Here is a 20858-nt window from a genome sequence, read left to right as displayed (position 1 = left end):
TGTCAGTCTTACAGCCTTTCACCTCTAGGCTGCTGTTCCCCATCCCATCACAGCAGGAAGGACCAAAATCTGAAAGGTGCCTAACTTCCATTGAATCATAGGGCTGGAAAGGAGCACGAGGATCATCTAGTTCAACTCCCGACTGCGGGTAGGTGGGGGGGGCAGTTGTACTATGCCTAAACCACTCTTGACAGATCCCTGAGACAGCTTTGTCTTAAAGACCTTCAGTGAAGGGGACCCTACAATATACCCCAGGCAGCTTGTTCCAGTATTTAGCTGCTCTGACATTTAGGAAGTTTTTCCTTGGGCTTAACTTGAATCTACCTTCATGTGGTTTAAATCCATTGCTTCTGGTTTTATCTTCAGTGGCTAGGGAGAACAATTGTTTGCAACCTGTCGGATAGTTGAAAACTCTTATATTACTTCTTAATCTTTTCTCTGGACTAACCATTTCCAACTCCCTTCCCCTTCCTTCAAATGACTTGCTTTCCAAGCCCCTGATGATCATCCTCATTGCTCTCCTTTGGATCCTCTTTCATTTGTCCCCAGACTTTCTAAAGTATGGTGCCCAGAACCAGAATCAGTATTCAGGTTAGCCCAGCTAGTACCAAGCAGAGTGGTGCTATTACTTCATGCATATTGAATCTGATGTTTCTGTTAATCTAACCCAAGATGACATTCATCTTTTTTGTATCACATGATGGGCTCGTGTTTAGTTTGTAATCCACAGTAATGCCCAGATCCTTCTCAGCAAGACTGCTATTAAGCCAGCTGTCCTGATTTTTCACTTGTACGTTTGCTTTTTTCTGTCCAGTGTGAATTATCTTAAATTTGAACCTATTGAAGTTAATTTGATTGTCCACAGCCCATTTTAATTGGACTTTAATTTTAATCAGTGGGAGTTAGGTGTCTAAATTCTGTAGAATAGTGGTTCCCAAACATTTGGACAAGTGGACCAGTCACCCCTACAATTTCTTACAGCCCATCGTGCACTCTTATAATCAAACCTTTAATCAGGAAAAGGGCAGGTGGATGGTGTGATCTGTGAACCAGCCAGGGACCACAGTCTCAGAACCCGTGCCCTGAAGAGTCTGAGTCAAAATCCTCACCATCACATCACAGTGGGAGTGCAGTGATTCTTAGCTAGCTCCTTGCAGGACAAACCACCATCATAATGACCATCTTACCAGAGCGCTGGAGACTGAATCCCCTCTCCCCTTTACCAGCTTCCCTACAGGTTAGTGTGAGGCATTGTGGAAAGAGGCTTGCCCTGCTTTTGCCACTCATGCTCTAAGGTAAATCAAGACCTTTAGTTCTCAGGACCCAGTCACTATGCTAAACATAAAGGAGGCTGGGACAGGTGCTTTCCCTAGCACAAGCACAGCTCCCCTCGGCATGTGGAAAAGTCATTCCAACCTGAGTTTCGGTGTATCTCATTCCCCCGTGCCAAGCCCAGCTGTCAGCAGAGATGTGGGTTTTCCAGAAAATTTTGAATGGGAAAATTTTCCAATGCCCTAAATAGAGCGTGATCTGATTTAGCATGTTTCTTTGACTTATACTTAGTAAACAAAACTAAAAAAGTACCCCGCATTCATTTTATGTCCCAATAGCCACAAGTATTTGAACGGAAATATTTGATTAGGAAAAAAAAATAATAGTGCGCACTTCATGTGGTTTGAATTTTATATTCAAACAAATTCAAAGCTTTATGTGGAAAGAAATTATTTTTATTGGAATATTTGTAAAAATGTAAAGACAGTACACAATAGCATGTACTTCCCTTATATTGTTTGTTTAAATTTAAGTGGAAAAAATCGAAGACACTGAGAACTGTAGACACTAATTTTCACATACCCAAAGAACCGTGCATGATATGCTGTGCTTTGGTTCTCATTTAGCCTGCACAGCCAATTAGGTGAATTCATAACTTGATTTTTGGTTTGGATTATTATGTGAGTGCATTTACCCTCCTGTTTACAAATCAATAAAACTTATATGTACTCTCTCACACACTTCCTAAGGATAATCACCTGAAAAACATCAATTACAACTTTGAAAATGCCAAACTTGCCTAATAGTGTATTGGCATCCATTCATTGTTACTAATGAATTTTATGAAACAATGAATTTTTAGAAATGGAAAATTTCCCACGGAAAAATTAAGCATTGGAAAATTTGGAAAATTTTCTGCCCCCCATCTCTGCCTGTCAGTTGAGCAACTGTCACCAAGGTTTTGTGGAGGAAGGTAAATATGGTGGCTCCCGGGGGTACAGCTAGGACATAGGCAGTCAGGGCTTGCCTAGAGGGTCACAGCCCAGGGAATGAGAAGCACAGAGGTCAGGAAGCAAGGATTCTCCTACAGTCAGGGGACCCAGAGCAGGCAGGTCAGGAGGTGCATAAGGGACCGGGATGTGGACCATCCCCTCAAGACAGGGGAAGCAGTGTCTGGAGCAAGCCATTATAGCTAGAGCTGTAGTTGTACAGGACCAGATCACCAAACTAAGCCATGGGCTGCCCCTTATCAGAACATAGGGACCAAGGAGCCAGCAGAGCAGTCTGGAGCAAAAGGGGTCTGGGCTGCAGTCAGCAGGCAGGAGCCAGGAAACAATAGGCAGAAATAAAGCACACGGATGAAGCTAGGAAGCAAGACTCAGCAAAAAGGAAACTAGAAACAAACAGGTAGGATGCAGGGAATAAGGCACAAAAAGCCTAAGTCTGGTCAGAGAAACATCTATCCTGGGGAGCTGCCTGCTGGGCACCGAAAGAGCTGCTGCGTACAAGCAGGTGGCCATGCTCATGCAGGCAGCTGGGGGTGATTAGGCCACTGGCAGCCAGGCCAAATCCAGTAACCAGGACCAGCTGGAGGTAGCTTAGCCTGCCTGCTGCCCTGACTCCTCGCAGAAGCCCAAGAAGAAAAAGAAAAGTACAGGTCTGAAAAGGGATATAGGGCAGGGATACAGGCCTCCAAGTGGTGTTGATATCAGCCCCTGACTGAGTGGTTCTGGGGAGAATGAAGGAGAAATGAAGCCTTGCTGGGAGGGAAGTGACAGGAGAGGAGGCTTGTGCTCCTGTTTACCTCTGGGAGTTGTGGGCAGGTTGAAGTAGGTGGTCATCACAGAGGGCTGTCTGGTTGTCCTCTGTCCTCTATTGATACGAAGCCAGATGCCTTTTGTCTTGAAGAGAAAAATAGAGGACACAAATGTGTCCGGTTTTGTATCAATAGGGGACAGAGCAGCAGAAAACCGGACTGTCCTCTATGATAGCCACCCTTGGCTGAAGGCTGTCCCAGGGGCAGAGCATAAAGGGTCAGGGACTTGGGGACATGCTTGAGACCCAGTCTATTGCTTTAAAGAGAAACTGATCTGAAGCGACGAGCTCTGCAGCAAGCTGGGCTGGTGCAGGTATGGCTCCGGAGCAGGGAATTATACACTCTGAAGAGATACACTATGATACTCCCTCGGATGAAGGAGAAGAAGATTGAGTGCTCTGCAGCGGGGAGCACACCCTGTCCTGATGTGGTACACGCTGTGCTGCTCCTGTCCTGAGACACCGCTCAGCTGTACCAGCACGTGTGGTTTGAATCTGCCTCTCCGCTGTGGCCCCACTCGTTAGTAGGGTCTGTTGTTTGAAGGCTGATAACATCCCAGAGATCAGCAGAAGCAAGATGAGACCCACCCCATTCATTTTCACTGGAGAGCCAAATAGGATTTTGTAGTAAGCTCGTGAAAGGATGGTGTGGAACCTCCTTTCCCCTCGTACTTCCTCGTTGCCCCCCTCTGATCTGAAACTCTCCCATTTAGCATTGCCTTATGCCTTCCAGAAGCTGAATATTTTTTCAGTGAGAGAAACATCTTTTCAGATAAGAGCAATTGACTTCTTTCCTTTCCCCTGCCCATTAAGCTTAACTAGATAAATGTTAAAATGAGATAAGAATGCAAAATCTAAAGGGATTAGCTTCATTCGGGCTTTGCTGGTTGCCAAAAATTAATTGTATTTTAAGTCTTATATGTAAATTCAAGGGCATGCAGTGCAATTACATATGCAGAGAGGAGACCGCTATGAAACAAATACATCCAAAATACTGCTTTACCCTTCCATGGTGTTCTGGCAAAGACATTTGTTCTCCAGAAGCACAAAATTCCCTCTTTCCTCAGTCCCCTTGACTTGGCTAGAAATTAAAATGCTGAATATCTGTCCTCTGCCATAGGAGGTGAATATTTGGGTGGCTATTGCTAATGAAATGGCAATATAAATGGTGGGCAGGAAGGAGTTGTTGGTAGGTAGGTAAAATCAATGAAGTTACACCAGGGATTCATTTGGCCCATTGCTCCCAGTACTGAGATGGCAAAGTACTGGAGAAGCATTTTTCATTGTAAACTCTAGATGAAGACTATTAATTGGCATCTGCTGCTCCTTTCTGCTTTTAATACCAACATGTTAATTTAGACTATGAGCACCCTGGGGCAAAGGCTGTTATTTTTCCTGTCACCATACAGCACATAGCACACTGGGCAAACCTGGTTGGCTTCTAAGTGCTAATGTGATAATTAAGGGCTAAGGACAGACATTACACATAAACTGATATAAGTGATTGGAAATCAGTTCTGTAACACAACAGAAGTTCGGTGCATGTAAACTACTTTCAAAATGCCCAAACCTGGTTTAAGATAAACCTGGTTGGAAGTAGTATTTGACTTGATTGTCAACCTGACCAACATGATTGCCTTCTATGACAAGGCGACTGGCTCTGTGGATGCAGGGAGACCAGTGAATGTGGTGTACCTTGATTTTAGCATGGCTTTTGATATGGAATCCCACAACATTCTTGCAGGCAAGCTAAGGAAAAATGGGCTGGATGAATGGCCTGTAAGGTGGATAGAAAACTGGCCAGAGCATCAGGTTCAGAGAGTAGTAATCAATGGCTTGATGTCTAATTGGCAGCTGGTATCAAGTGGAGTGCCCCAGGGGTTGGCCTTGGGGCTGGTTTTGCTCAATGTCTTTATTGACAACCTGGAAGATGGCATAGAGTGCACCCTCAGCAAGTTTTCATGTGACACCAAGATGGGGGGAACAGTAGATACACTGGAGGGTAGGGCTAGGATTCAGAGTGACCTAGATAAGCTTTATCTTACAAGCTAGCATCTTTTACTGTCTTAGGAAGAATTTTCTCACTAAAAGGGTAGTAAAACACTGGAACAGGTTACCCAAAAAGGTGGTGGAATCTCCATCCTTGGAGGTTTTTAAGACCTGGCTAGACAAAGCCTTGGCTGGGATGATCTAGTTGGGAATGGTCCTGCCTTGAGCAAGGGGTTGGATTAGATGACCTCTGGAGGTCCCTTCCAACCCTAATTTTACATGATTCTATGATTCAGGTTAAATCAGTTTATTGAACTTCTGTCCCAGATCCTCTCAAGTTAACTCACAGTCCTTCAGCATCCCAGGATGCTTTGCATGTCCCCCACAAAACCCCCTTTGCAGGATAGGCAGGCTAGCCTTTGCCAAAACTGTCAGCTTCAGCCAATCAGGGAGGCATGCTCTATTGCCCTCCCTGCCACTTCTGGCCTGGGACACTGTAGGCATGTGCCTGTATTTCCTGAATCAAAAGTGAATGTCTGTTCACTTGCTTATTGGTTCAATCTACACGACTTAACCTACAAAGATTGAACTGATTCAGCCTCGGACATTTTGTCTGTCTGTACTTAGCCTAAATGTTAAATAATGATATTACTTTTGAAGCTTCTAATTAGTCACTAGTCACAACTTAGTGATATCATCATAGGATGGCTCTGCTCTCCTGTACCCATGTCAGATTCTGCTGTGAGTCCATTAGACCTCACAAATACAAGCAGTGGTTTGGAAGACATCTAAAGAACATTTAAATGCTGCTGAGGTAGCACTGGTGATTCAGTAGGTTGTACTCTTCTCTCCAAGTCAATCTAACAAAATACCCTTGGGTGGTGCATTACTGGCAGCAAGGACTGAACTCATACTACTTGATTTAAAAGCAAACACTGCTGCATAAGCTAAAAGACCCAGTTCTGTTTTCTCAAAGCCAGCAGCCACCTTCTAATCTACCACGCGGTGCATCCACTCAGCGGAGACAGAGAGCTGCGTTATATTTGCACGTGTTCTATTAGCATTAAACCCCATGGTGTGAGAGGTGCTTCTGGGTTTGCTGAGATAAGAAGCTAATTTGCTAGTGGACATTTATTTTCTTGAGGTAAAGCACTGACATTAGTATTTGGCCCTGGGTTGACTAAGGTGTCCCAGCAGCTATCGCTGCTAACTTGAACGAAGGAAAAGTCACCAAGGTTGCTGACAGTCTCAATGTGGTGTTTCATGGAGGCACTGGATATCATAGACCAGACATTGTGACCCTGCTAACCCATACAGTGTTATGGCAAAGCTGAGAAGAGAGGCTTTATGGTATCTGGTTAACTGAGCATCTGCTGTTTTAGGAGCCCAGTTTATGTTTCTAGGGGGTCAGTAACAAAAACATTTTCTCCAGAGCAGCCAAGAAAGCACCCTGGCTTCAGGCGGGGAGGTCAGTACTTAGAGTAAAACCTTCTTACACTGAGTCATTAAGATTTCACCCCCAAAAAGCAAACAAAGAGATGGGTACATAAGGGAAAATGCATGACGTTAGTGGGAGCAATGTCACCACCAGAGTACTGGGATTAGCGATTGATTTGGCATTAGTATGATATCACACTGGTACCCAGAGAGCACATCCACACATGTGCTTTAATGTGCAGTAGACTATTTTACTGCTCATTAAAACATTGCTTAAAAAACTGTGACATTATGCTAATGTGCAGTTAAATACTCTACTGTACGTTACGCATCACTAAAAAAAGTGTGCAAATGCGCTACTGTTCATTAGCACAGTCTAATACACATTAATTTAGTACCTCACATTGGAGGTACTCAATTTTGTGTGCATTAGAAAAGGTGTATTAATGCACATGTAGATACACCCAGAGGCTCTTAATGCAAAAGTCCTGAACAAGAGACCCAACATGTGTAGACCTCAGTATTCCCATTCCTCTAGCCCCCAGCAGGCAATTTGATGGGTTGGCAGCCAGGATGTTGGCTATACTCAATGTCATATTTCTACATCGTGTATTTATGGTATCATCAGGCAAGAGCTTTTGTGGCAAATCACTGAACTGTGTGTGATTCAGAGGGCCACAGTGTGCCTGTTGGGGACTAGACATAGTGACATGAACAGGACAGATCTGCATGCCCTCCTTGAGGGAAGGGTGCTGAACAGCAGTGTGCAATATAGTTGATATGGCTTGCAACGTGCTGTGGTTAGCCTGGAGTGATATACTGCATGACTAAAACAACTCAGAGGAAAAATGCAGTGAAAGGCACGGGAGAGGAACATTTATGTCAGGACAGCTTGTTCAGACCTGGAATGATCCTAATGTGTTGATACACAGACACACCAAAAAGCTGGCTTGGAGGTTTAAAGCTGATGGTGTTTATCCTAAATTAAAACCCTAGAGAGATTTCCTGTAAGCTTTACAGGCATTTGCTGATGAGCAGAGGGGTTGAATATTGACAGTGCTAAAGGTCACAATGCCACATCCCTTTCAAGAGGTTATTTTGAAGGCTGCCTCATTTTTGCTGTGCCTAGCGAATGCCAGATCAGTCGCTTCAGGCTGGGACTTGTTGATGACCCCAACTGTAAAGCAGCCTGCTGCATAAGGATGCCTGAGACACCAAGTCAACAGCATTCTGCAATAATTACCCAAAGCCTTCAGTATCAGTGCTTCGAGCAGCAGCAGCCGGGAACATCACCAGAGATGAATGTAGTCGTTTTTATGTAGGAGTTATTGAAGCCACAGGAGATACAAGTTCCTCAAAAGCTGATTACAGAGCAACTCAGTGCTTATATGCTGTAGTTGTAGGCCCTACAGAAAAATCTCAGCTAGACAGAAAGGCTTTAATCACTTTTGCTATGGCTTCACTGATGCATATTGTGGAAGCCATGCTGCTATGGGGTGGGTGGGGGCTGAACAGATTTCACAAGCTCACAGTGAAGCAGTGCTGGGGCTCTCCTTAGACAGGAGGCATCTGGAAAGACATCCCAGGGTGGGGTTAAGTGAAAGAGCTGAGAAGATTAATGAGGAATAATCTGAGTTTCAGAGAAGCTAAGCACAAAAGATGGGACTGCACAGCAGGGCCTGCAGGGGAACTATTTGAAGAATGAGACTTTTGATATGTGCACACAGGACACGTGTTCACCCAAAGGAAAATGGGCAAACATGCTCGTGGCTGTTCAGGGTCTCATGTCTGTGGCATGTACGCCTAGAATAAAAAACAAGAGAGTGAATGGTTTATACCACTAGATTTTCTTTGGAGCAGGATGGCTCAGGAGGCAGGGACTGCCTTTTAATTAGTGTCTGATGGGTGCCATCTTAACTGACATGCTAAACCCTAAAACTGAGGACCACCAGAGAGAAAAACTATAATTATGGGGTTCTGGCAGGTTTATATCCTCTGTGAATCAGCTGCTGAGGAGGATATGTAAAGCACAATAACCACTCGGTGACTTCTGTACTGTTTTTAGTACAAAAGGTTTTCCTGATTTCATCATGAAATGCATTTACAGCTTCTGGAGAAGGTGATTAGAGCACTTGCCCAGGATGTAGGAGACCTAGATTTTAGCTGCCTCATCTTGAAGGAGTTCAAGCCCACGTCTCTCTTTTCCCAGGACAGAATACCCTAAGTATCAGGGTACAGGCTGTCAAGAGTGAATGTGTATGCACCACCCCTGCTGAAGCTGGGCCACCAAGTAGCAAGAAATACTAGATTCATGGGGCACAGAGGCCAAGCACAGCAGGGAGCCTCTCCCGGCACCCTGCTGATTTGGGCTCTTTGCTGAGATGGGGAATCCTGTATTGTATCTGTGTTTAAACAGCTATGGGAGAAGAGCCTGGGCCCCACTCACATAGCAGTCCCCTAGTCTTGTGCTCTCTCTTCCTGGCCTCCTGGCTCCTAGACACCTTTCTGCACAAGTGGAGGGGTGGAAGATATTTGGTAAGCTACCTTCCCCCAGCATAATCCATAGTTTAGTGGTTAGGGCAGTCCCTTGGAAACAGGAGACATGGATGCAAACCCCCTCAGCCTGCAGAGGATGTAGCACCTACTTTTGCCACTGCCTGATAAGTGTTTTAGCCACCAAGTTATTGTACAAAAGTGGCTGCTGGCACTTTCACCTCTTCCACTGGCTGCTTTTAATATAAAAACAGAGAGCCCTGCTCAACTCTTTGAAAGAACAAATGTAGGTGCTTGCTGCACCCACGGGATAGTCGTAGGAGTCTCATCACTCAACATGAGGGCTTTCGGCATTGCCTTTCTGAAGTGCCCAACCTTCCTTGTGTGCTGCGTGAGCCACCAACTCAGCATCTTATATGTATGAAGTAGTTTATCGGATCTCGCTGTAAGTCACTCACCAAAGGAAATGCCATGCAGTCCTCCTGACTCAACCCAGAGCCTTAACCACTAAGGCACCCTTCCTACCCTCCTCAGCTTTAGGGAACCCTTGGCTGACTTGGCCTGCTGGAGGGGCTGACCTTGGAGGGGCTGATTATCCAATGCCTTGCCCACACATCAGCATAGTGTGCGCCTCATTCTCCCTGTTATTCCAGTTTTGCACTGCGGTCATCCTACTAACTTAATCGAGTTGCTTCTCTCACTGAAACCAGAATCAGAGGCCCATTCGTTCAAATACCTAGGTCTGCTCTGAAGCTGGAAATAATGTACCAAGTCTTGGCTGGCCAGACCTAGACATACTTTTATGACATGTTGTTCATACCATACTGTCACTCTAATGGCCTGAGGTTACAGCCATTATTAATAATACATTTACATCGGGGCTTTCCTGGCAAAGGATCCAATGCTGCATGTACTATATCTAGTATTCCATATGCATCAGTGGCAAAAAGTGAGTTTTTAATAATAATGAGAGGAAAAAATAGTTATTTCCAACTTTGCATTTCCCCAGGCTGTCTTGACTCTGGTATGTCATTGCTTTTAACTTTAGGTTCCTTGGAGCAAGGAATGCACTTCATGTGTATGAGGCATAGCACAAAGCTGAAATATAAAAATAGGAAATCATTTTGCCTGCCAATGAGCTACTTCTGGTTTGGCACCTGTAAGATATTTAATGGTAACACTACCGTGTGGGACAGGAAGTGAAGAAGAATACAGTAAATTCTTCTTTATTGCAAACTGGTTATTCATGTAGTTTGGTTATTTTACTTTCCTAAGACAAAAACAATTGCCAGCTACTCAATTAAATTTCACCCAGTTGTTTGCATATCAGCTTTTAGCATACTTCAGGTTATTGCATAAACTGAAATGAGAAAAAGAAAAGCCAGCAATCATTTGATCATATAATGCAAAGATTGAGCAGTGCACAGAGATTTCCACTTGCAAAAGGCAATCTATCATGTTTCAATTATTAAACATTGTTGTAACCTGGTGAATGATTACACATGGCTTTTTGGTGTAGTTTAGAAAAATAATAAGCACATTTGAGTTTTTGAGGAAAATGTTAACATATTTCCTGCCGTTAACTGCCAGATAGGCCACATTAGATCATACTTTCAGCAGCATATCTGAGAGAGAGAACTGACTTGTTATGTGTGGGGCTTTCTTTTCATTATTCAGGGGTGTAGGTTGTAGCCATGTGGTCAAGTGTAAAAGGTACAATGGGGCATAAGATGAGATTGAACAGTAATTGTCATAATTTTTATTTATTTGCCAGTAAGACTTTAAGGGCTGACAAGAAGCATGCAGAGCGACCTGAAGTACCACATTATCATGGGGAATTATGCTGCCTGTTTCCAGGCTATTTTTTATTATTATTATTTCTACTTTTTTGTATGCTTATTTGCATAATTTAGTTGGGAAAAATGTCTATGCAAATAACAGGACTCCCGCGTACTGTTTTCATTTGAAACAGGAGGGGAGAATCTAGGGAATCTAGGGAGGTGCTGAGATCTAAGGGATTATGCTGTATATCAGGTAAATCCTGATAAAAGAACACTGTGATTCTGTAGTACCTTCTATTTGCAGACCTCAAAGTGCCTCACAAACATTACTGAACTGAATCACACACTCAGACCCTATGGAGTAGCTAAGTATTATCACCATGTCTCCTACAGGGAAACTGGGCTCAAGAAAAACATGAGCAATTTATCTATCATAAAACATCAGCAACAAAACTGGAACTAGAAACCTGTTCTCCTGCCACCCTTTGCACCAAAGGGCCTGCGGGTGGATCCAAGCTCTGACTCGTGTTCCCTGTGACAGGTGCTTCATAGGGAATAATACCCCAGTCGCCATGGGGCAGGAGATAATTAATGAATGACCCTCCTCCCCCCAAATGCTACCATTGCTATTAGACAGGATGGAATATATTGCATTGGGTTTAACCCGAACCCCCAGTTAACATCACCGCTCTTGAGCAAAGTGCCACGTGAGCTTTAATAGCCAGGCCCTCAGCACTTCCTTCCACCCAATGGACACTCCCAGTCTCCTGACCCCATGACTACAAATGGGACTCAAGTGTAGCTGCTTTTGCTTGAGAAGCACCAGCTTTGCACAATGCTTCGTTAGCTCTTTATGGCCTTGCTTCAGTCGCTCCCACCATTAATCCTCTCTCTTTTAGTAAGGCTCAAGATAGATGTAGTGTGAATGAGACACACACAGCCATGTCATGGGTTTTACCCTGGCCCTCACCCCAGGTGCTGTCTGATCTTTATTTCTACCTAATATTGCCTTCCGATCCTCTTTAGCGAGTATGGAGAACCAGGGCTCTGTGATCCCTCCGCAACAAGTCCTGACAGATGATGTGACTGTGCAGATCTGAGTCTGGTAGGGCCTGTAGAAGCATGAGCTCCTCACTTGATTTCCTGACATTTCCTACAGCCCCAGGTGACGTGGCCCTCAGTTAAGTCCCGACACGTCTCCCCGTGAACTGCAAGGCTTGGGCTCCTAAGTTCTAATTAGTTTTTTGAAGACATAATGAAATCGAATTGCATGTTAATGTGAGTGGCACTGACCTTTGGAAATGATGCATGTGGTACCCAGACAGCGGAAAAGCAGATGGGAGTTCGAGAGAAAACTAGATGCATTGTTCTGCCTGTGGCATGCCTGACTTCATCTGTGCTGAGTTTCTTGAGAATAATATCACCGTTAGAGTGAGAGGTGTTTTCTCATCAGGCTAGTGGGTTCTGCGCTCTGGTGTTATGGCCTGGCTTGGGCTTCTCAACTGGAAAGCATACTCTATAGACCACTGGTGGGCTTTGGGCTAAGAATTCATGCCTGTTCTGTGACTCGCATGCATGAATAGATTTAGCCTCACTGTATTCTGGGGAGGCAGACAAACATTATCATCCCCATTGTACAGAGACACTGGAGTTGAGTGACAACTGCACCTACTCCCATCCAGAGGCTGCTGAGGCTATGCCAGTTCTGAATTCCCTGAGGCATACTGCAGGGTTGCCCTGGCCATGCCCCATCAGTCCCATCCCTCTTCTAGTCTACCCCAACTCCTGTTTCTGTGGGCTGTGCCCGCTGTTTGGAGAGTGTCTGTACTGGGGAGTCTTACACCTGCCCTCCAGTCCTTTACAGCAGCCTAGATGTTACAGAGGAGCCCTAGAACCGGAGACTACCAAGAACAAATAGTTCTCGTGCCCTGGGCAGCAGTGGCAGCTGGGCTGCTGCAGCTGCTGGTGACCAGGCTGGCAGTGGCGACAACTGTCAATCTTCCATCCCCTCTGAGTCAGCACCCAGGGCTAGTGCCATGCTCACCCACTCCTAGTTATGCTGCTGCCTAGCTCAACAGTGAATCTGGCCCAGGGAGATGAGGTGTCTTGCCAAGGTCACCTGAGAAACCTGTGGCAAGAAGTGGACCTGCATCTCCAATGCCTTAATCATAAGACCAAGCCAACCTCCCTTTCTTGCTTCTATTTTCCCTCAAGCTCTTTTATTGCCATCCTCAATATTAAGACACAAGCCTCACCCACATTAATAATCTCTCGTATTTGTGACACTTCCTAGCCAGACAGGCTGACTGGGCCTTTTTCCAGCCCCCCTCCTCCCCCCTCCCAAACAAAAACCCCCAACAACCTCCTGACATTTTTTTCCAGAATAAAGCACAAACATGTCCTCTGTGTCTCACCCAGGGAGCAGATTTATTCCTCTAACATAAAACAGCACCTCTTGTGCTAAATGAAATGCTTGCAAGTCTGCAAGCCAAACACAAGGACCTAATAACAGTCTCCCCAGTCTGCTGGCTTGTTAGGCCTGCCACTTTTTACTGCCAGCCATTATTAGTAATATGTTGTTCCCAGCTTATTTCTTTTTGTACTTTCTTGCCTTTATCAAAGTTCCAACCAAACAAATCGGAGCGGGCTGTAAACCCGGTTGATTGATGCTGAGCTAGCTCTTAGACACCAGCAATATCTGAACTCAGCTGTTCTCTTTTCCGCGGATTTACTTACTAGTGGTGTCTGCTGCTGTATAATAGACAGGGGATTCTTTGCAGAGGCTACTGGACACAGACCAGCCCTGCTCTTCTTTCTGGCTAACCCAGTCCTTGCTGCCTGCTGTCACATACAGGGGTTCCCTTAATCCCAGGGCTGAACTGGGCAGTGATGGCATGGGCAGCTGACTACATCCCCAGCGGAAGGGCAGCAGCCAGTGCCAAACAAGCCACTGGGAGATTGCAGTCAAATTTTTCCCTCCCCTTGCTTAAGAATACCAGGCAGATGTTTAACACAGACCCTGTTTCAGCTGGAAAATCTACACACACTAACATATGAGAAAAAATGTCATGCATCAGCAGACACCACTGTCCCTGCCAGCACACAAGCCTGCAATTCCAGGGGAAGAATAGGTATGTCGTGACTGCTGCTTAGCCCAGCAAGCTTTCCCCTCCAGCTGTCAAAGGGCCTGCTGAGGAGTCTAACATCTGGTGAGGCTTGGGGGGGTTGGGTTTGGTAACTAAGTCTTTTTTATGAGTTCCGTAACTCCGCAGCAGATCCCCCAAGCCCCCAGTCAGAACAGACACCGCTTTGCCATCAGCTGTGTATTAATAACAGTAATTATTGCAGTGCTGCAGGATTTGACAGCACTGGCTGTCTCCGTCTGACAGGCCTAATCTGGAATGAACACCCTTCCCCCTCCTTCCCCCTCTACCAAGGGCATGGCTAGACCCAAAGCTGCTGCTCCCTGCCTGCCCGCCCTGGCTTCATGCCGCATTTCAGTCCAACACCAAAGACCTGGCAGAGCACTGATGTTTTGACCTGATACTTGCTCAGGGGGTGAGGACCCAGTTTCTAAACCTGGCTGCCTCACCCACACCGGCCAAACTGCCCCAGTGATTGGCTCATTAACCAAGCTCCGGTTTATCTGATGGATGCACACACTCCAGTGAGAGCACCACTGGGTTAAAGGAGAGAACAAACTTGGCTGTAGGGACTGGAAGGCATGTCTGGACTGCCCCTGCAGCAAGCCCTAGAGCACCAGCAAGCAGTGCATCCCATGCTCCAGCTCACCAGGCACTAGACCTGAGAATTAGACTGTGTAGCCAGTGTACTCCATGCCAAGGAGCCCACCCGAGAGACAGCAAACCTGGGGATAGCTCTGGGTTTATGCTCTGGCCTGCACAAAACCAGCTAGGCTTCTGAATTTCCAGGTTTCCAGGGCATGCTCCTCAACAGAGCAGTCTAACCAATGACAAGCCAGGCTGCTTGCACCTGCAGTGGAGCAGGCTGGAGACTCAGGCAGGCATGCTTGTATTTTAATGAGATATTTTGAAGAAGTCATTTCTAATTAAATGATCCATCTTGTTCTACCAAACCAAACTGCCTCTCATGCCCTCTTATCCTGGCAGCTCCACAGGCTTCCTGCTTGTGCTGCAGTATGTTTATTACTGGCTTGGACACTGGAAGAAGAAAAAGTGGGGAGAGAAATATGTGGGGTCCAGGGAGCAAAGGGGAGGGACAGGGAGAGCACCAAGAGATTACACATCTGCAAGAATCCAGACTGAAACCCCCAAACTCATTCCATAAATGACCTAGGCCAGCCTATGACCTCAGGTACTCAGATACTGTGGTCATGAAAGTAGCACCAGAAACAGAAGAGACTGGAACTGGCGCACGAGTCCCTGTAAGTGTGGAACCTGTTCCAATTAGACACTGGTTTTGAAGCCATTGCAGCCTTGCCTGAAGCAGAATCAGAGAGAAGCCAAGATTTTGTGAGACATTCCTTCCAGGCGCATCATAAAAGACCCCCCTGAGCATGCCTTTGTCCCTGTGCTGTGGTCCCTGACCTGGCTCGCCAGCCAGGAACCATGTCACAGAGCAGTTGGGTTTTGCATGCCCATGGCTGCCTTGTGTTCTGATCAACGAGCACATTAATTTCCTGACACATAATTACCCCTTGTATTATTTACAGCAGGACATGTCTGACTTCCATCATCCCGACAGCAATGTCAGTTCAAGCTCATTTAATCCGAATAGACCTGCCTTGAGTGATCAGGCTGAGAGGCATTTCTCTTCATTTCCTGCAGAAGTCACACCCCTGAGGTGGATGCTGAGCCATGAGTCACTTGCTCCAAGCTGCAGCTTGGGAGACGCAGCCTCCTGTAGCTCCCTAGTAACAGCCAGAAATGATTCTGCTATTGTTCCTCAGGACAATGTGGAGAGAATACCTCCACGCTCATAGAAGATCACATCACACAGGCCCTTCGAGAGACGCAGAAAGACAGCTGAGTCAGGCTCCTTCTGCCTCAGCAATGCCCTAGCAGCTGGTCTCTGACCTCCTTCCCCACATACAGCTCAGTCCTAAAGCAGAAATTTGGCTGGATCAAAGGACCCTACTCTATCCTAACCTTTTCTCCCAACCCTGGTACATGTAGGTGCCTGAAGACTCATGGCCTGCCTCTAGCAAGAGTCAGCCTGCTGCTATAGATGGGGTTATGATCCTACGGAGGAGAAGTGACTTGCCCAAGGTCATAGATGGAGTCAGTGGCAGAGCTGGGAGTAGAAACTTGTATCGCCCGAGTCCCTGCGCACTCACTTATCAACAAGTCCATGCTTTTAAACATCGACTGCGTGCTTAGTTAGTGAACATGATTGATCAGGGCAGCCAGCAAACAGCTCCATGAAGAGAAAATCCATAGAGTTTACAAAGTGTCCTCTACATGATATGAATTAGCACTAAACCAGCTCTGTGGCACGTCCTGAACAATGTATGACTCAGTGCGGGCTCTGTGAGGACCCTTCCTGGAGACACAGAGCCAGTTTCTTCTGGGAGGGGACATGAGTGTCAGAGCAGAGCGAGTCCACTGAAATCAAAAGAGTTCCTCCAGATTGACACCAGCGTGAGCAGAATCTGTGAGCAGAATCTGGCCCATCTCTAGTGCTAAGCTGACCAATAAAAAGCAACTCCAGAAGAATAGGGTGCAGTGGGTTTAACTCTTTAATTCCTGGCAGGTTATGTTGCTATGTACTTCCAGTCCTACTGACTTGTAGAGGGTGTTTAAAGGCTTATTTCCAATCTAGGTTATCTGAAGGTGATGTTCCTCTGAAGGTATCAGCCTGTTGTGCCCACCCTCTCCATTCACCAAGTTCCCTAATCCTCCAGAGCTTCAGGTCTTCCCCAAAACCACAGACAATCCAGCTTCTGCCCTCTTGGTGTGATGGAGTCCTGATGCAGATGTCTCTGTGGTCTCCAGAGGGCACTGAGGATGTGGCCTGGTTTCAAAGAAGCATCTCAGATGTAGCCTCTCAGCCAGAGCCGCTGCCGTCTCCCCACGTCAGTCAGTGCAGCACAGGCATTGCCACTCTGGATTAGACTATTGCTCCGTCTAACCCAGTATTCCCAGTTTTCCACAGTAAGTGGCTGTGGGGAGAGCTGCTGCAGGGAGTCTTCTAGCCCCTGAGAGCCAGCAACTGATGCAGAAGTTTCCTTCCAAAATGTGCTTGCTAATAGTTGAACATCCTAGCTCTGTCTGATATGCCCAGCAATGAGCACGTTGCTCAGCACATCGAACAGCCACAGCCTCTTCTCCCATATGCCCAGAGGGGTCTGGTAGCACCAAGAAATATCCTGCCTTCAGTTACCAAGCAGATTTCCCATTGATGGGAGATGGCAGTGTCATGGCACAGTGTAGGCCAGAGAACCACAGGTCCCCCCTCTGACCCAATCATAAGCCTCATGTCACACCAGGGAAATTAAGACAAGAGAAGAGAGGTGACTTGCCCGAGGAGGCAAGGATGGAGTCAGGAATAAAATCCAGCAGTCTCACCTCCCAGGCCTCTACTGTCACCACTGAGGCATACTCCTCCTAGGTTCAGCATCATTTGACCTGCCCCCAAGAGTCCATATTCATATGTAAATAGCTAGATACAACAAATGTGTAACACAAATAAATGGGAGAGGCTTAATGAGGGATCCCGGGTGCCTTTGATGCAGTTGAATGATTCCTATTTTACATTCACGCTGCATGGAAGATAGTGAGTACAGTATCCTTTCTGTAATAGAGAGGAACCTTACACTATAATAAAATCATTAATTCCCATTTATAATCTAGTTAGGAGACAGGGCAGTGCAACTGGAGTCTCCATAAATCTGAGCGCCGGTGGAGACGCAGTTTCATTCTGCCTTTGATCTCTGGGAAGTGCCTTTGTTCAGGCAGACCGTGCTGGGCAGAGCACTGGAGGGAGCGGGTTGGCTTCATTTGCTCTCTGCGCACCAGCAGATCTCCTAGCCCATCCCTCCTGTGCCCTGACTGACACCAGACCAAAACAGCAGAGCCAGCAGGGCGTAGTTCAAGTGGCATCTTCAATGCACATGCTTTATGCAGGGACCTGCTGTTCTCTGGGATGCTGAGCTCCAGAGTGAGTGACACACACATGGGAGACAAAGCTGCCTTTTTCTGTCAGTCGGGCTCTGAACTGCATGGAGCTGAGCATGGCTTGGGTGCTTTTAGGCTAAGAGAAGCTGCAGGGCAAACCAGTACTGCTTGGGCTAACAACAGGTATGGGGCACGCAGCCCCGAGAATTCAAAGCAAGGGCACTTACTGCTTGCACTGACAAACCAACCCTATTAGCAATAGCATTGTCAGCCTAATATAAACCCATTACTTGGAGCAGCCATTCATGCACATATAAAAAAAAGATTTACATGTTCTATGTGGGGCTACCTAAAGATACTTTTCTCAATCATGTGAGGAAGACTGCTCCACAGTTCCCCCTGGCACCAGGGTGAATTTTATAGGGGATTTGCAAATACTTTATTTGAAACCTGTAGGCAGATATTGAGGAATTGTTAGTCGGTCTTATAGGGAAACATTAGCTGAATAATTCAGTGACAGACATTTCTTGTTACAAAGTGTTTTCGACCAAAAACCAAAACAAGCCCAAGATATTTTTTTTCCAGACAAAAATAGCTAGAAATGATCATCATCTTTCAGTGGTTTCCAAATAAAGATGTCCTCTTCTAGGGGCTTTTCCCCTTTCTTATCCCCCCCACCACCCCCTCCTGTTAGTAGCGAGGAAAATGGGAGGAATAAAAGAAAAAGGGGATGAAAACTGAAAATCAGTGGTGTAACTAGCAGTGGACAAGCAGGGTACCAGCCTCAGGCACCAATTTAGAAGGAGCACAAGAACGGTGACCAGAACCTGCTTGTTACACCTCTGCCAAAAACAGAAGATTTTTTTGATTCAAAGTGACAATAAGAAAATAAAATCCCTGAAAAATTTCCAACAAGAAATTTTTGGGAGGGGGCAAGGTGGGGGGACCCAGAACCCATTTGTAAACACTGATGGCCAGCCCTGACCCAATGCACCTTACTCCCGACCTGCTGCATCCCACCCCAGGCTCTCCATGTGTGGGATAGGGGGGAGCTCAAGCAGCCCCTCATGGGCTGGAAATCTGCCAGCCTGCAAGGAAAAAGCCACCATTTCCCATGTTTTTCTCCTTTAAAGGAGAATCCATTTTTAAAGTTTATTCACAACCCTTTCATATGTTCTTGTGACCCACTTTTGGGTCACAACCCACAGGTTGAGAAATGCTGCACTAGATAATTCAGGCATCCTGAGGCCTCCGGGAGTTCCCCACTGGGAGCCCAAGTGGGCAGGAAGCTGCAGCAGTAAAGGAGGTCTGTGGAAGTGCTGTCTCTTTTTCTATGTAGAGGCAGCTCTTCTCCTTCAGTGTGTCTGTGTCTGGGATGTGGCTGTGTCAGCCACTTCTCAGGGGTGGCTCCTCTCTAAGACTCACAGGAGGCCAATCTCCTAAACGATTACTTTGCATCGATCTTCCACCCATCCCAAGGGGTCACCCTGTCAGGTAGGACACAAAGCATCCAGGGGGCAGAAGATGGGCTCTCAATTGACATGGATCAAGTGAGGGAACATCTTGAGAGGCTCAACATCCACAAGTCTGTGGGCCTGGATGAAATGCACCCGAGAGTCCTGAAGGAGCTGGTGGACATCATAGCATGCCCTATGGTGAAGATATATGAGAACTCGTGGTGCTCACGAGAGGTACCAGAGCACTGGAAAAGAGCCAGTGTGGTCCCAATCTTCAAGAAAGGAAGGAAGGAAGACCCAGGGAATTACAGACCAATCAGTCTGACATCTGTCCCTGGAAAGATCCTGGAGAAAATCATCAAGGGCTTCATCAGCAACAGGCTAATGGAAGGCAACTTTCTGAGTGCCAGCCAACCTGGCTCTGTTGCTGGAAGGTCTTGCCTGACCAACCTCATCTTCTTCTATGACCAGGTGATGCATTGCCTGGACAAGGGAGATGAGGTTGATGTCATATATCTGGATTTCAAGAAGGCCTTTGACTTGGTCTCTCACAATGTCCTCATGGCTAAACTGGAGGGACCGTGGCCTCGATCATCTCATGGTTCAATGGCTGGGGAACTGGCTCCGGGGCCAGACCCAATGTGTATTAGTTAATGGGAGAAAATCAACATGGCACGAGGTGACTGGTGGTGTTTCTCAGGGCTCAGTACTTGGGCCAGTACTCTTCAACATCTTCATTAATGATCTGAATTCGGGCATGAGGTGTGGGCTGGCAAAGTTCACAGACAACAGTTAACTATGGGGGAAAACGGTCACACTGGAGGACAGGTTTGAGATACAGGCTGACCTGAACTGGCTCACAGGGTGGGGTGACCAAAACCTGATGGCATTTAATGCAGAGAAGTGCAGGATGCTCTACCTTGGGAAGAAAAGTCAGCATCAAACTCACAGGCTTGGCAGTGCTACGCTCGCTAGAATCACAGCTGAAAGGGACTTGGGGGCCTTGATTGACCACAAAATGTCTATGAACCACCAATGTGATGCTATAGCTGGTAAAGCAAACCAAACTCTGGCTTGCATCCACCGATGCATCTCAAGCAAAACCAGGGACGTCATCCTCCTACTGTATTCTGCCTTAGTGAGGCCACAGCTGGGGTACTGAATCCAGTTTTGGGACCCCCACTTCAGGAGGGATGTGGACAAGCTTGAGAGAGTCAAGAGGAGAGCCACCCGCATGGTCAAAGGCCAAGAGAGCAAACCTTATGAGGAGAGGCTGAGGGACATGGGACTGTTCAGCCTGGAGAAGAGAAGGCTGAAGGGGGACTTGGTGGTAGCCTATAATTATATAAGGGGTGGGGGGAACGCACCAGGACCTGGGAGAACAGTTGTCCACCAGGGCTGCCCAAGGGATAACAAGGTCTAACAGCCACAAACTTCTGAAAGGCCGATTTAGACTGGACATAAGGAAAAAACAGCACCCACTCTGGACTCGTTGAAAAGGTGTTTGGATGGTTATC

At 46.5% G+C, this 20858-nt stretch overlaps 1 protein-coding gene across 3 annotated transcripts in view; it reads left to right on the top strand.

Annotated features, from left to right (window-relative positions):
* Nucleotides 1-20858, top strand: part of NKAIN1 (sodium/potassium transporting ATPase interacting 1) — a 225884-nt gene that overhangs the window by 192121 nt on the left and 12905 nt on the right. The gene's annotated exons all lie outside the window — the stretch shown is intronic.

The sequence above is a fragment of the Alligator mississippiensis genome, chromosome 6 (assembly GCF_030867095.1).
Source record: "Alligator mississippiensis isolate rAllMis1 chromosome 6, rAllMis1, whole genome shotgun sequence".
Classification (NCBI taxonomy): Eukaryota; Metazoa; Chordata; order Crocodylia; family Alligatoridae; genus Alligator; species Alligator mississippiensis.
This window is presented reverse-complemented; position numbering and strand designations above follow the sequence as displayed.